Here is a 12,784-nt window from a genome sequence, read left to right as displayed (position 1 = left end):
ATACTGGGTGAGTGAAATAAATAAACAACAAAACAAAATACAAACTAAAATCTATCCCAGTGGGTCCTCTATCTGTTCTTTACAATCTACCCTAAAACTTAACCCTTCCCGTTCTTTCTCAGCCGTCCTACATCCAGTGCTTGTGTGTCCAAACTCCATCATTTATCACCACCCTGCCTTGGAACCAATGCACGTTCAGGAATTTTGTTTTCCCCTCTAAACCTGCCAAATGAAATCTTACCCACTTCCTAAGACTCTGAAGCTATCTCTCAGGACAACCTAAATTAAACTTTTCCTTCTGTGTGTTCTCAGAACACTTTCCGTCTCTCCTTGGGCATTGACCACATTCTTTTTTTTTTTTGCCTTTTTGTCTTTTTGCCTTTTCTCACTCCCGTGGCCTATGGAGGCTCCCAGGCTAGGGGTTTAATTGGAGCCACAGCCGCCGGCCTACGCCACAGCCACAGCAACGCAGGATCCGAGCCTCGTCTGTGATCTACACCACAGCTCACAGCATTGCCTGATCCTTAACCCACTGAGCGAGGCCAGGGATCGAACCCGCAACCTCGTGGTTCTTAGTCGGATTCCTTAACCACTGCGCCACAATGGGAACTCCAATTGACCACATTCTAATGCATTCCGTAATGTTGTCTGTTTTGTAGGCCAGCTCTTTACGAGAATGTAAGCTTAAGCTCTGCAAGGCCAAGGATTGTCCCTTGTTGATGTTTTATCCCTCGTCGGCTCCAACCTGTGGCCAAGTTCCTGGTAAGTGCTAAGTGCTTTTTGGTTGGTCTGAAGATCCGTGTCTATGCCTAGGGAGCCATACACAGGCATTTTGGAACTTCAAAGCATCAAAAAAAAGAGAGGCAGTGAGAGGAGGAAGATGAGATTTTACTTTTTACAGTTGTTGAAAGAATTCAGTCACTCAGAAGGAGCCACCGATTTTGGATTCCCCAAGAGCGCCTCTGGTAGACCAGGAGCGCCTTCTGTCTCTACTGTTGCACAGAGAAGATATCTCAACTCTAAATATTGTGAGTTTTTCCCCTGCTCTGCTTTTATCTCGTGTAAATGACCTGCCCTCTGGTTGTTTGTGTTGGTCCGACCTGAGCTTCATGTCCTAAACAGATGCCAACAGTTATGGAATACCCTCTCTCAACAACCAAGTTCTAGGAAAATAAAATCACAACTGTGATAGTTGGGTAAAAGCATACTGATGACCTCCAGCTTCAAAACAAAGCAATCGCTCCTCTTGCCTGTGTGATTGATGAGGACATGAACTCCCTAAGTCCTGTGGGGAGGGGCACGGCCCTGTTTATACCCTGGAGGTGGCTGCGCTTTCCCAAGGATGCGCTGGCGAACCCCACTGCCCTTATCTTTTCTAAACACTGTGTAGGTCCGAGGTGAATGTGACCTCAGTTCTTCCTTTTCCATGTCAGCTCTGCGTATAGAATTCTAGGATAAAAATTCCAGCGAAAGGAACTTTTAATCTGGATGCAAGACCCTGATAAACACTGCCGTCGCCAATGGGGCATAGTCAGTACAACGTCACACAGAAAACTGTGTTTCTTTTTCTTTTTCCTGTCCTTTTCTCTTTTTTTTTTAAGGGCGGCACCTGCAGCATTGGAGTTTCCCTGGGCTAGGGGTCCTGTCGGAGCTGCAACTGCTGGATCCACAGCCACAGCAATGCAGGATCCCAGCCTGCATCTGAGACCTCCAGCTCACGGCAATGCTGGATCTTTAACCTCCTGAGCGAGGCCAGGGATTGAACCTGGGTTCTCATGGATACTAGTCGGGCCTGTTACCACTGAGCCACAATGGGAACTCCCAGAAAGCTGTGTTTCTGACAAGAGAGGGAAGGAAGGAATTGATGGAGACAGATGTTGGGAATATTTGCAGGATGAATAATCTGGTTTCTGCCTGTGGTCCCTTAACTCTTCACTGAGTATTTCAACCTCCGCATTGCTCTGGATTTCATCATACGACCTACTCTGTCTCATTCATCTGCCCTGAAATAGGCTGTTGTAATTTCAGAATCACCTGGCTTCTGCGATCTTTAAGCTTATCTCATATACACATTATACTTTCTGCCAAGAACAGAGTAAAACATTACTACCTCATATTTAAAGAGCAGCATACCATGGAGTCCGTCGTATTCTGGTTGATTAAAACGATGTCTGGCAAAGGCAGTTTTTCTTCCTCATTTGTTTTAATGTCTTTGTCTTCACGAAACCCGAAGTTCGTCATTTTCTTTGCTGCCGAAATCCTTTTATGAATATGCATTTCTGTGTTGTTTGGGTCTGAAGCAGACTTAGACAGGAAAAGTCTTTCTTCCTAGTTCATTTCATTTTTTTTTTTTTTGGACACAGAATATTCACTCATTTATTCAAAATATATTTGAGTGCATACTACATGTCAGATACTATAGACAGTAGCCCTAGAAATTTAACACTATGTCAGTTAAGAGACTCCTTATATTCTAGGCAGAAATAAGAGTGATCAACAGGAGTTCCCGTCGTGGCTCAGTGGTTAACGAATCCGACTAGGAATCATGAGGTTGTGGGTTTGATCCCTGGCCTTGTTCAGTGGGTTAAGGATCTGGCGTTGCCATGAGCTGTGGTGTCGGTTGCAGACGTGGCTCAGATCCTGCATTGCTGTGGCTGTGGTGTAGGCTGGTGGCTACAGCTCTGATTAGACCCCTAGCCTGGGAACCTCCATATGCCTTGGGAGTGGCCCTAGAAAAGGCAAAAAGACAAAAAAAACAAAACAAAACAAAAAAACAAACCCAAGAGTGATCAACAAATTATTACAATACAATAGCAGGGTTATCTACTATTTTAGAAAGAGTGCAAGGTCCATAGTAACAAGAGAGCAATGTGAGGGGCCTGGTCAGGTGATAGAGGTTTTTATGCAATAGGGTACCACTGAGTCGAAGTTTTTTAAAAAAGTTTTAAAAATTGGAGTTCCCGCTATGGCGCAGTGGGTTAATGATGTGGCTTGTCTCTGGGGAGGCACTGGTTCGATCCCCAGCCCAGTGCCGTGGGTTAAGGATCCAGCATGGCGACAGCTGTGAGGTTAGTCAGCTTCAGTCCCTGGCTCAGGGACTTCCATATGCTGTGGGCGCAGCCGGAAAAGAAAAAGAAATGAATGAAATGGAAATGTAGTTGATATACAGTGTTACATAAGTTGCAGGTGTACAATATAGTGACCTAAATATTTTTTAGGGTTATACTCTATACCTGAGATCTTTCTTCCTATATTAAAATTATGCTTTCAAGGCGAGGGATCCTTTGAGAAACGTAAATGCAAATGTGCAAAAATGACATTTGGGGCCCTGATTTTTATACAGAAGGAGTCTTTGCTTCACTAAATTACTTTCCCAGACTTCATTCATTTAATCAATTATTCATTTTATTATTATTATTTTGGCCGTGTCCATGGCACATGGAAGTTCCTGTGCCACCACAGTGACCCGAGCCACAGCAGTGACAACACCACATCCCTAACCCACTGAGCCACCAGGGAACTCCCCAGACTTGCTTTAAAAGGGAGGCCTCCTACTGTTCTCTACTCAGACAATGACTTGTCAGAACGCCTGCTAGAAGAGAACTGTTTATTTATTTTTTTAGTGCGGCACTCATGGCATTTGGAAGTACCCAGGGTAGGGGTGGAATCAGAGCTACAGCGGCTGGCCTATGCCACAGCGACAGCAACACCAGATCCAAGCTACATCTGTGACCTATACCACAGCTCATGGCAACGCTGGATCCTTAATCCACTGAGCAAGGCCAGGGATCGAACCCGCATCCTCATGGATATTAGTTGGATTCTTAACCTGCTGAGCCACAACGGGAACTTCCTAGAAGAGAGTTTTTAAGTTTCTCTTTACCAAGAGGGTTGCCAGGTAAAATCCAGAATGCCTGGTTATGTCTGAATTTCAGGTAAACTGCAGATAATTTTTTGTACGGTGTGTCCCAAATAGTCCATGAACATATTAAGTTTTGATTATTTGTCTGAAATTCAAATTTAAGTGGATATCTTGGTTTTTTATTTGCTAAATCTGGTGACTTACTAGAGTAGAAGAAAATCTAAAGGTATTTATGAAATGTCTTATTATAAAATTTCAACTTGTAAGCAACATTTCTCTTTTTCGGCATCAAAAGTGACCCCCGTTAGAGGACATATGCAAATGTTCTTTGTGAACTGAAAATATGGGCACAAAATTTTTGTTTACAGGCATCAGCAACACAGAACGATTCAAAAATCTAACCTCAGGTGTCTAACACTGCATGATAATAAGGTGTGAAGGAGGCAGAATTTTTCTCTTTCTTCGCTATTGTTTCAATTTTCCCAACTTCAAGTGACTCTTGTGCAAACTCTTTTAGAGGAACGTATACATGAAGTGAGTTGTGTTGGATCTGATTTGAGGGCAATACATAGAAAAAAGGGAGAGCTGGAGAGGAGCTACGTACTGCAGTAAAAGTGACTGAATTCACCTCCTACACTGTTGGTGAGAATGTGCATTGGTGCAGCCACTATGGGGAACAGAACAGAGGTTCCTTAAAAAGCTAAAAACAGAGCTACTGTATGATCCGACAAAACTCCTGGGCATGTATTCAGAGAAAATTGTAGTATGAAATGATACCTGTACCTCCAATTTTCATAGCAGCACTATTCACAACAGCCCATTGACAGAGGAATGGATAAAGAAGATGTGGTCCATACACACAATGGAATACTACTCAGCCATGAATAAGAATGAAATAATGAAATAATGCCATTTGCAGCAACATGGATGGAACTAGAGATTCTCATACTAAGTGAAGTAAGCCAGGCAAAGACAAATATCATATAATATCACTTACATGTGGAATCTAAAAAAAAATGATACAAATGAACTTATATACAAGACAAAAATAGACCCATGGACATAGAAACAAACTTGTGGTTACCAAAGGGGAAAGGGTGGAGAGGGATAAATTAGGAGTTTGAAATGAACAGATACACACTACTACATGTAAAAGAGATAAACAACAAAGACTTACTGTGTAGCACAGGGCTCATTTATTAGTTTATAGGAATGGAGCTTGCTTTGTATTGCTTTCTTTAATTTCAGTTACATGTCATATGAAACAAATAGCCTAAGAGACAGTACCCTATATCAGGGTGGAAAATTAAAAAGTGGAACCCCCCCCATCAATTATTTAGAAAATTGGCAAAGGCAATGTTACTTGTCTAGAGATTTGAAAGTATTAATTTTTTTACTTCTCATCTGAAATGAGGGGTTTGGTTAGACTTTGCTTAGTGGTTTGGAGTATTTCCCTTCATCAGGCAAATTCTAGTAATTGTTTAACCAATTGCACCTTTGTTGCATGGGTCACAGCAAGACGACTGGCAAAGAATTTGAACACACTGAGGTTTTTGTTATTGTTGGGAGGTAGGGATGGTTGTTTGAAGTTTATTTGATTCCTTAAGAGGTTTTTTTTTTGTTGTTGTTGTTAATAAGACTGATAGATTTCATCTTTTTTTTTTTTTTTTAATCTTTAGTTGCTACATCTGCACGGCATATGGAGATTCCCAGGCTAGGGATCCAATAGGAACTGTAGTTGCCGTTCTATGTCACAGTCACAGGAATGCTGGATAGAGCTGCGTCTGCGACCTACACCACAATTCAGGGCAATGCCGGATCCTTAACCCACTGAGCGAGGCCAGGGATCGAACCTGCATCCTCATGGATGCTAGTGGGGTTCGCTAACTGCGGAGCCACCATGGGAACTCCTAAATTTCATCTTTGATTTCTCTATTTCTTGCTTCCTTTCCTTCACCTACATGTATATGATTGAGTCACTTTGCTGTGCAGCAGAAACTGGCACAATGTAAATCAACTATACTTTATTAAAAAATATCTAGGATATCAGTGTCTTTACATAGAGAGCAGAGGTGCTTTTTTCTTTTTTTTCCTTTTTTTTTTTTTTTAAAGAATATTGATGTACAATTGGTATATAACATGTAAGTTTCAGGTGTAAAACATAATTCAATAATTGTATAGATGTCAAATGATCACTACCATAAGTCTAGTTATTACCCATCACCATCTTTTTTTCTGAAAATAGGAAAAATCAGCTTGAATGGAGGTGCCCTAGATGCATATATTTGGTAGAACCTTATAAATCAGCTGGGATCCAATCATAATTGAGTCGTATTTCACCCTCCAAATGCTGAAAGTTCCTGGGAGTTCTGAATAGAGGATCCAGCATAGCTTGTTTGAAGTTAGCAACTTGCTCTAAGTTACCAAACATTTCTCAACTTCCTAACGCACTGCAGGATGCATGAAATCCCGGGGACTCAGTGGAGACACTGTTCCCCCAGCCCCTCAAGGCATCAGCTTGTAGCCTGAGGTTGTAGTTCATTATAGCACATCACATCAGCTTTCGGAGCTGTACAGCCAACGACAATAAACGAACCCTCTCTTATTTTTGAGGAACTGGTGGAAGAGGAGCCCTCCGCCTGTCACCACTGTGGCTGGGACAGAGTGACCACACTGCTGTCGATTTGGACCTGTGACAGCATCCTCAGCTTCAAGGCGCATGCGCAGCCGAGGTTACCCAAATTCACGCTGCCTGACCGCACAGCCTCACTAGGTAACTCTGCCAGCCCAGAATAGCTCACAGACTAATAGCAGTTCACAGGCGTTTTCAAAGAGGCGTCGGTGGAGAAATAGTGGGGATTTCAGGCAACTGCTCCGCACAGCCTGGCTCTCAGGCACCTGCGATCAGGTTCTAGCTGCGTATGTGCATCTACCGGGCAGCGCCCCCAGGCGATTGGCTTAAATGGCCCCAAATGGAGCGGTTATCGCCTGTTATTTATGTATTTGATCTTGGAGTCACAGACGATTACTTAGAGCAAGATCCGAGGCTTCTTTGTGTGCTCTGGCCTGGCTTGTCCTCTTCCTTCCGGTAAGGCTGCTTCCAGCGTGGTCCAGCCTCTTTCTCTGCACCTTTCCCATTTTGGACGGTTCCCACTCCCCTCTGGGACATCGTCACCCTCGTGTCTGTAGTGCAGTTTCTGTCTCATTCTTGTTTGTTGACATGTCAGATGAGCAGATACGACCTTAACTTGGTTTCCTGGCAGTATAGAGGCAGTATAGTATAGTATAGAGAATTTGGTGAGAAGGCACTATTGAGGAATTAGGAGGAGAAAGAATGGAAGAATCACGGTTCTATAACTCTCAGGAATTCTCTTTCATTTCCCAGTAGCTCCGAGAGGAGTGTGTGTCCGCATGTCTTTTTCTGGAACATTCTGATGGAGACACCACATTCTATCAAGTGCTCCTTGATTGTCTGTTTTCTGCACATCTTACATTCACTTGGTGTCAGTGTAAACCAGGTGCTTCTCAGCCATTATTGTTACACGGCTCACACAGAAAAGCCATGGTCATGCTGCACACTGGAATGGACGGGGCTGTGGGGATGCACTGCTTTTTTTTAATATAATGATTTTTATTTTTTCCATTATAGTTGGTTTAGTGAGTGTTCTGTCAATTTTCTACTGTACAGCAAAGTAACCCAGTCACACACACACACACACACACACACACACACATACACACATTCTTTTTCTCACATTAGCCTCCATCATTCTCATTATAAGTGACTAGATATAATTCCCAGTGCTACACGGCAGGATCTCATTGCTTATCCATTCCAAAGGCAATAATTTGTATCTATTAACCCTAGATTCCCAGTCCATCCCACTTGCCCCCCGCCTTGGCAGCCACATCTCTGTTCTCCAAGTCTATGAGTTTCTGTTGAAAGGTTTATTTGTGCTGTATATTAGACTCCAGATATAAGTGATATCATATGGTATTTGTCTTTCTCTTTCTGACTTACTTCACTTAGCATGAGAGTCTCTAGTTCCATCCATGTTGCTGCAAATGGCATTATTTCATTCTTATTCATGGCTGAGTAGTATTCCATACACACACACACACACACACACACACACACACACACACACACACACACACCACATCTTCTTAATCCATTCATCTGTCATTGGACATTCAGGTTGTTTCCATCTCTGGACTATTGTGAATATTGCTGCAATGAGCATATGGGTACATGTATCTTTTTCAAGGAAACTCTTGTCCTGGTATATGCCCAAGAGTGGGATTGTGGGGTCATGTGGAAGTTCTATGTATAGATTTCTAAGGTATCTCCAAACTGTTCTCCATAGTGGCTGTACCAGTTTACATTCCCACCGGCAGTGCAAGAGGGCTCCCTTTTCTCCACAGCCCCTCCAGCACTTGTTATTTGTGGACTTATTAATGATGGCCATTCTGATTGGTGTGAGGTGGTATCTCATGGTAGTTTTGATTTGCATATCTGTTATAATCAGCGATGTTGAGCATTTTTTCATGTGTTTGCTGGCCATCTATATATCTTCCTTGGAGAACAGTCTATTCAGGTCTTTTGCCCATTTTTCCATTGGGTGATTGGCTTTTTTGCTGTTGAGTTGTGTAAGTTGCTTGTATATCCCAGAGATTAAGCCCTTGTCCATTGCATCATTTGAAACTATTTTCTCCCATTCTGTAGGTTGTCTTTTTGGGGTTTATTTTAATGGTTTCCTTTGCTGTGTAAAAGCTTGTTTGTTTGATTAGGTCCCATTGGTTTATTTTTGCTTTTATTTTGGGAGACTGACCTAAGAAAACATTTGTAAGGTTGATGTCAGAGAATGGATGCACCACTTTTTGTGTTAAATGATCATGAGAAGAAAAGATGTTACAGAACATTAGGGAACTATGACATATAAAACCACCAACTAAAATACTTTGCAAAATGTTAATAGTAAGCTTACTTTCATGATCATACATTTTTCACATCAGGTTAATATGTATAGGTTAAGTGCTTATATGCAATTTCTCATTAAGTCTTTTTAATTGTAGTCTCTTTGGTATATTTATGGCCAACCCTGACAATAGACTCTCCACAAATATATCATAAAATTTTGAGGCCACTTTTTCAGTTATTAAAAATATTTATGACACTTGAATTATATTTGAAACAACAAATTTTCCTTCTCTCTCACGTATAAATGTAATTAACATTGAGGTTTCTTGTGATAATGTGATTTCTGTAAAATGTTTTCTTCTTCCTCATCTCCTCCTCCTCCCTCCTCCCTTTCCTCCTCCCCCCTCCTTCTTCTCCTCCTCCTTCTCCTTCTTTTTCCTCTTCTTCTTCTTCTAATGACTGCACCTACGGCATATGGAGGTTCTCCAGCCAGGGACTGAATCCAAGACGCATCTGCACTCTATGCTGCACCTGCAGCAATGCCAGATCCTTAACCCACTGCACCAGGCTGGGGATCAAACCTGCACCTCCACAGCAATTGGAGCCACTGCAGTCAGATTCTTAACCCATAGCCCCCCAGCAGGAACTCCTGTACATCTCCCTGTAAATAATGCCAAAGCTTCTACTCACGCTTTCATAATTCCTGAAGCATGACTACAAATTCCTTGTCTTTGGGGAGAAAAGGGGGCACTTTTAGAGCTGGCAGGTCTTACCTTCACTTGAACTGTGTTTCGATACCCTCTGTCAAGGTGATTCTCCTTCTCATCCCCAAACAGTAAAAACTTGGAATCGGGATTAGACTGTTGGTTAGAGGAGGTGTAGACTTGAGTTCTTCATGCCCTTATTCTCATTAATTTGGAGAAATTACTGAAATCCTTATTTTTTTTCTGACCTAACACCCATGAATTAATTTTCATAGGTATACCATGAGCACATGTACATTTTGAAAAATCTCCTCCTTACCCCCAGTTTGTGGCGAAATGAAGCCCTGAAATAATTCAGAATTCTTGAGAGCTTATTATTTTATTTTATTTTTTTTGCCTTTTCTAGGGACGATCCTGCAGCATATGGAGGTTCCCAGGCTAGGGGTCGAATCGGAGCTGTAGCCACTGGCCTACACGACAGCCACAGCAACGCGAGATCCGAGCCACGTCTGCGACCTACACCACAGCTCATGGCAATACCAGATCCTTAACCACTGAGCAATGCCAGGGATCGAACCCACAACCTCATGGTTCCTAGTTGGATTTATTAACCACTGCGCCACGACAGGAACTCCCTTGAGAGCTTATTAACTATGGAAAGTGATACAGACAAAATTGATGAGGGTGTGCATTTATTCCCTAGGAATCCCTGAAACTGTAACTTTTTATCTGTAACTGAGAAAAGTGCCCGGGAATAAGAATGGTAACATATCGATAGGAAATATCTTGAATCCAAGTAGTAATGTAAGATGTAAAAACCTTCACAAATGTTGGCACTTTGTTGTTTGTAATAAGTTCTTCCCGGTTCCATGGGTTCTGATGTAGTCCGTGGTGGAAAAGGTCACTCTAAGGTGACATCATAATGAACTGCAACCCGTCGGGCCACTAGGAAGATGTTTTAGCTCTCTGACAGTGGGGTCGATGAATTTGGACCTTGAAATCATTCTTGAATGTCCAATACATTTTCCTACCTGGTTTTCAATATAAAGCACTCTTATTTCTCTTGGGAGTCCTCTGGCTGAAATTCAAGGCCCTTTTTCAGTGCCAAAATCTAAAATCTCCATTTCATCAGCTTTGACTACATGTAAAAAATGTCAGAATGCATTATGACAACTTTATTATCAGATAAAGCCAGAAACATCCTTCTATTGTCTTCAAATACTCAGAAGCGTCAATGCGTGAAAACACATCAGAGCTGCTTCTCTGGAAATGCAGTGTTGGGCTTGGACCTGCCAAAAATGTACACTATGGCCTTTTAGTGTCGTATCTCTTAATTCCTCCCACGAAAGGAGAGAGAGGTTGCAGCCCGTGAGAGGTAAGGCTCATGCCTGGGGTCACGCTTTCTCTCCGTGGGAGAAGAGTCCAAGGCATCAGACTGCAGCACAGGTGCAAAGGACCGGTGGTAGAATTCCAACACTTGTGAACTTTGGGAAAAATGCGTGTTGATTTTTAGGTTCAGGTTCTGGCTTTAAACAAATGAATAATATGGTCTCAGTCTTGAAGAGTTCAAAGGGCAGGTGGGGGACGTCAGTATGAATAGGTGATAATATGATGTCAAAAAAACACATTCAAACACTGTGACAGCTCACCACCTCTTCCCCGGGGAGGAGGCTTCCCAGAGGGAGAAACTTTGAGCTGGGCTTTCAAGAGTGAGCTGGAGTTTGCCTGTATGAGAAACCTAAGCATCTTTCATCCAGGGGTAACAGCACTTTGGGGAGTAAGAAGTTTGGAAGGGAGTTCCCGTCGTGGATCAGTGGTTAACGAATCCGATTAGGAACCATGAGGTTGTGGGTTCGATCCCTGGCCTCGCTCGGTGGGTTAAGGATCCGGTGTTGCCATGAGCTGTGGTGTAGGTTGCAGATGCGGCTCGGATCCCGAGTTGCAGTGGCTGTGGTGTAGGCCGGCGGCTACAGCTCTGATTTGACCCCTAGCCTGGGAACCTCCATATGCTGTGGGAGTGGCCCAAGAAATGGCTAAAAGACAAAAAAAAAAAAAAAAAAAAAAAAAAGTTTGGAAGAAAGGCAAATTGGTAGGAATAACTAATTTAAAGGAGTGTGTGTGACTGTTTCAGCTTGACTCCCACTTATAATTATTTTTTCCTGAGGCTACACTGTGGTGTCTCCTGTCTGTTGCTTTCTGAAGAGCCCAATCAGCAGTGATCCAAGACAGACACCGAGCCTAGTAGCCTCCCACGCCATTGGGTTGGGTTCTGTTGGATCTGTAGGATGTTTATAAATCATACCGTTAAAGCACTCACGGTGGTATATCGACTGAGACAAAGCAGGAAGCATCCTGCTTCTCTTTGTTTGCAGTGGGAGCGGGGAGGAGGCTGAAGCAGAAAGAGCAGTGAGTGACTCATTCCAGAGGGGTCAGAACAGAACTCAGGACCCTGACATCCAGGGCCCACCTTGGTGCATAGCCACCCAGCATCCAAGGCCTCCAGACAATTGTTTTCCAGGTCCCAGGCCCCTCATCCTCTTAGGGGAAGGCTCACAAAGGCAGCAACATCTCTGCCAAACCGAGATCCTTTTTTTCCTCTGGAAAGAGGGACCATGGGTACGTGCTGTTTTCCAGCCACCAAGAAAGGAAGGACTTAGCAGGTCACTCTTGGGGTATCTACTGAGCCTTGTCCTCTGCTCAGCGCAGTTCAAGGGCAGTTGGACGTCTCTAAGACATGGTCTTGGCCCTTCGAAGTTCCCAGTCAGGATGGGGATTGATCACACAGACTTGGCTGTAAGAACACAGGAAGTCCCTCTTCTTTTCCTTGGATCATCTCAGCCATTCCCTTCGGTACCAACTTTGCTGAGTCCTTTGAAGACTTCCAGAACTTTTTTTTTTTCGGAATCAGCACTTCCAATGGCCTCCTGGACATCTTTGCGAAGATGTCCTTGAGGCCATTCAAATGCTGCAGATTCAGGATGAGATTCACTCTTTCTTCTCTAAGCCCACCCCAAGTGCTCACCTTCTTGGGTTAAAGGTCTTGGTAAAAGGTACCATCTTCCACCCAGTAGGCAGGGCAGATAGCGCAGGGCGGGGGGGATTGAATCTGACCTGTCGCTTCCCTCCCACCTTCATACCCAACCTGTCAATAACAGGTGTTCACTGTCTTCCAACTAAGTTTCAAATTCCTTTTGTGGTCCTTTGAAAATGTGGCATTTTACACCTCCCATCCGTACCCCAAGGTTATGGCTTCTGTATGCTTCTGTACACAAACATGCAAGCTTATGGGAGCAACAG

General features: G+C 43.2%; 1 long non-coding RNA gene across 3 annotated transcripts in view; it reads left to right on the top strand.

Annotated features, from left to right (window-relative positions):
* Nucleotides 1-12,784, top strand: part of LOC110255655 (uncharacterized) — a 103,006-nt gene that overhangs the window by 18,770 nt on the left and 71,452 nt on the right. For 2 of the 3 annotated variants that reach the window (XR_014818262.1, XR_014818263.1), the window contains exon 2: nucleotides 660-762. This is a non-coding gene — a long non-coding RNA (uncharacterized LOC110255655). Of the gene's footprint in view, nucleotides 1-659; nucleotides 763-6,475; nucleotides 6,636-12,784 lie in introns of all 3 variants that reach the window. The other variant, XR_014818264.1, reaches the window with a different exon arrangement.

The sequence above is a fragment of the Sus scrofa genome, chromosome 10 (genome assembly GCF_054392235.1).
Source record: "Sus scrofa isolate SSC_HxYL_T2T_F1_AM1 chromosome 10, Sscrofa_HxYL_maternal_Yorkshire_Landrace_v2.0, whole genome shotgun sequence".
Lineage (NCBI taxonomy): Eukaryota > Metazoa > Chordata > Mammalia > Artiodactyla > Suidae > Sus > Sus scrofa.
This window is presented reverse-complemented; position numbering and strand designations above follow the sequence as displayed.